This window comes from Cyprinodon variegatus, unplaced genomic scaffold (assembly GCF_000732505.1).
Source record: "Cyprinodon variegatus isolate N-32 unplaced genomic scaffold, C_variegatus-1.0 Scaffold870, whole genome shotgun sequence".
Classification (NCBI taxonomy): domain Eukaryota; kingdom Metazoa; phylum Chordata; class Actinopteri; order Cyprinodontiformes; family Cyprinodontidae; genus Cyprinodon; species Cyprinodon variegatus.
Window position 1 is genome coordinate 229292 of NW_015151323.1, and position 4570 is coordinate 233861.

The following is a 4570-nucleotide window of genomic DNA, read 5'->3' on the forward strand; positions in this document are numbered from 1 at the left end:
TTATATCAATCTTACCTACAGATTTAAAGTCAATAACATGCATCCCATTGGAATCCCAATTATCCAATAAAAATTATTTTTATTCTCATTACACTGTCACAAGTACAGAGCATTGAAAGGAACTCTCTGCATTTAACCCATCGCCTGGGGGAGCAGTGTGGGGTTAAGGGTCTTGCTCAGGGACCCAGAGTGGCAGCCTGTGGGAGTGGGATTCAAACTCAGAACCTCAGGATTCCAAGCTCTATGCCCTAACCACTAGCCCACCACTCCCCCATTCAGTTAAATGTAGTTTATTATTCATCTTTTGATATAGAAAAATAAAACCACATGGAAGAAGATTGAAACAGATGTAGTTATTATCATTGTTTAAACACATTTACAAAATTACATAAATTCTATTATTAATACTTGGACTAAAATAATTGCTGAAGCATGGATCTTAAAACAATATGATTAGGCAATGTAATAAAATTAAAAATTAAGTCACTTTCTGACTAAAATACACCTATAATGTCTTTTATTTTAGTCTTTTTTAAAGTTGAACTCTTCATATTTATTTGAAATGGGAAGACTAAGGAAGTAAAGAGTATTCAAAAAAAAGTTTAAAAACAACAATCCACTGGACTTTGTTTCCAAGTTTAAAGAGGTTTTGCTTCCCATCCAGCGAGCTTTTTAAAATCCAGAGGCATAGAAATCCTTCATATCATCCTTTGCCAAGATTTCCACTTTCCCTCTCATTTACCAGCTTTGATCAACAGACTCCAACCATGAGGCCTATAAAGTGATACTGCAGATAGAGGAACCTGTGGAAGGCAAGTTTATTTGTAAATCACAGTTCAGCACAAAGACGATTCAAAGTGAAGTAAAGGTTAAATAAAATAATAAAAAGCTGATAAAAGCTGGGAGTAAAACAACTAACACAGTTGGACCAGAATTAAACTAATAATACGTCAGTTAGCAGTTTAACTTCAGCAGTCAAAGGCAGCTCTAAACAAATGGGGTTTTAACTTTGATTTAAAGAACTCAGGCTTTCAGAACTTGTACACTCTTCTGGGAGTTTGTTCCAGATCAGTGGAGCACAGGAACTAAATGCTGATTCTCCATGTTTGGTTCTAGATCTGGGTGGACAGAGATGACTGGAAATAGAAGACCTGAGTGGTCTGGGAGGTTGATACACTGACAACAGATCTATTATGGATCAAGGTGCGGATTCATTCAGTGATTTATAGACAGAAGGATTTTAGAGTCTATTCTCTGAGCTACAGGGAGTCATTGGAAGGACTTCAGAACAGGGCTGATGTGCTCTACTTCCTTAGTTCTATTGAGAACATGGGCAGCAGTGTTTTGGATCAGCTGCAGCTTTCTGATGGACTTATTAAGCAAACCTATTAAGGCACTGTTGCAGTGATCAATTCTACAAAAGATAGATGCAACACTTTATTTTCTGTTACTTACTCTACAAGCTGACTAGGCCCACAACTAGTCATATATATATGTTCATATATTTAACTAACATCTATCCTCATATTAAGATATTCATGACATCAAAAATCCTAGTTTTAAAAAGAAAAGTTGTTAGAAACCTGATCTTTAAAAATACAGATATCCTAAACATTGAATAAACTTTTCTTCAAAATAGTAAAAATAATAATAATCTAAGGACACCGTCCCTCTCAAAGAAGTGAGATCCACAGTATATGTCAATAATCCCAGCCAGCTTTTATATGGTTATGTGCCCAGGACCGTCTAACACTGCAGCCAAAGTTAACACTCTCCCTTAAAATTATAAACTAACACTAACAATTAAATTAACACAAAAATGAAAACTGCAATAATAAATAAAAACTCATAACTTTACTCAAATAAAACACAGATTTTTAATAAAAATCTAAAAACTTTATTCTAAAAAAATAAACTGTCCCAGATGAATGAAGTTCCTTGCTCATGAACAGTGAACCAACAAACCTGTCGAGGTGCATAAATCCGACTGAACATTTTCTGTACGTTAATTAATAATAATTAATTTTAATTAATCAGAACATTAAACAAAACTCCTGATTTTATTTTTTTTCCCTGAAAGTGTTGCTTAACTAAATTTCAGTTCAGGAGCTCCATCAGGCTTTTTTACTTGTTTTATTTATTAATACAAACATATGTAGTATACATATATATTAAAAACCCACATCATGAATTCCTTTATTATATTATCTTTATTTTTACTTTTGTCAAATTCAATTTATGTTACTGGCAGCTGATTTACTCCGTCTTTAATGGAACAGTGTTTCAGGCATGAATAGTTGCTTTGCAGCTTTGTTAACTATGACAAAGCACCATGTGCAGATAGACCAGGGGAGCTGTAATAGAGGGGAAAGTTAGGAAGAGTCTAAGGGTCCTTGATTGAGGCGGGGCCCAAAAGAAGAAGAAAAGATATGTTCCAATAGATATTTGAAATATAAAAAGAAAATTCAGCAGTAAAATATATAATTTTTGTGTTCTCCCTAATTTTCTGCAGTAAACGGTGAAAAAAAGCATGCAATTAAATTAATGTATATTTAACCTTTTCATTGATAATTTTACAATAAAAAGTACTTTGAAAATGTAAATGATATGACTTTTCAGTTGTGTGTGTGTGTGTGTTGGGGGGTGGGGGGGGCGTTGGTGGGGGGGGTTCGTTGATTGATATCAATGTCTTTCTTGGGGCCCCAAATCCCTGCCGGCGCCCCTGAGATGAGACACACAGGTTTTGACACAGGTAGGCTAACTTAGAGATAAACTAAATTATTATTTAATCTAAAAAATGTATTCATACCCTATAGGAGAGAATGACAATAATACACCGCATGAAATAAAACATGAATAAATACTACATAAACAATAGTTTAACTAGTGGAACTAGAAGTAAGGCTCTCACTAGCGCCCCTGGAGGCCGATTGATGTGTCTTCATGTTGGGATCTATGGATCACTGCTGCTGCTGCTGATTTTTTTCACTTAGCTTTTATTTTCATTTAGAAACAGATGTCATTTAAAATTTATCTGTGTACAAAGCTTACATCAGAACCTATTCAAGTAAAAATTTGGCTTTTGTAAACTACAGGCCTTACAGGACTACATGTTTTAAAATTAAAATTAATGCAGGGAATTAGACTGCTATATAGTATAAAACTACAATAAAGGTCGTATACACAAGTTAAATTTTAGATTTTGTGTTATTTGTTTAACAAATGTTATTTTTATAAACTACAAACACCAATCCTGTCTCATTTGTGTCTATTTAACATTTGCAAATGATCGAGAAAGAGATTCATTCTCACATTTTATTTAAGATATTTCTGTTTATATATATACCGTATATATATATATATATATATATATATATACACACACATATATACCGGTATACAATTGTTCTGCCATCGTAGTGAGGAACATGAGTTGACTCCCATTGACTTCCATTGATTTTCAGTCATTTTGAACACTTTCTATGCCCTAACCCTAAAACTAACCCTAAACCTAGCCATTACCAATGCATCCCTAACCCTAACCAACTGACACCTTAGCCCTAAACCTAACCATTAGCAAAATAGCATGTGAGGACCGCCAAAATCTCCTCACCTCGCAGCAACTGGTCCTTAATTTGATGGTGAAATTGGAAAAATGGTCCTCACTCTGAGGACTAGACAGGTACACACACACACATATATATATATATTCTTCACCTACCACAGTATACATGTCAGATTAAAGAATACTACTTATACTTCAGTGATAGCATCAAGGTGTTATTTTATTGTATCTCTTATACTATATCCATTGGTTGTGCTGTTCTTTTTTACATCTCTTTGTAGGTGATGAAGCAGACTGAAGATGTTTTATCATTATCTCCCTTTTATCTCCTCTTTCTTTCATCTTTTCTCCTTTTTTTCTGTTTTTCCGTTCCTGTTCTACTTACATTGCAGTGTCCATATAATCTATAAAAATAATAATTATAATAAAGCAATTTATATGCATGAATCAAGCGGAACACTATGGCAATAGCCGTACTGCTCCACTTGTGAAAGTAAAATCTGTAGGGCTCTTTTTGGCATCAAGACAGTTATTACTATTACGGTAATCTTATTGCCACATTGCCAGACAAGACACTGTTAAAAAAGAAGAAAAAAAAAAATACATTTTATATATATATATATATATATATAAATAATGTGTGCAATTAGACATGCAATTAGATTGAGAGGGGTACGAAAAATTACTTTTACTTCTTCATAGCCCTTTTCAGACAATTTTCATTAATCAATATAATTTCTCTGGTTGTAGATACCGGCAGGTTTATTTGGTGAACGTTTTTTTCTATTTATGTTCAGATAAATTTAGTTAGTTTGAAAATTGGTGTTTGGTTTTGTTGGTGTTAATTAGTATATTTTGTGTGTATTTGGTTGATTTATTTATTGATGTTTGTCAAAATTGTCTGAAATAAAAAATCCTATTTTAATTCCTATTATATTCAGAGAAAGCAAAGTTCCTTTAACCAGATGACGATTTTAATCATTGTTATTATTGTCATGATTTTGA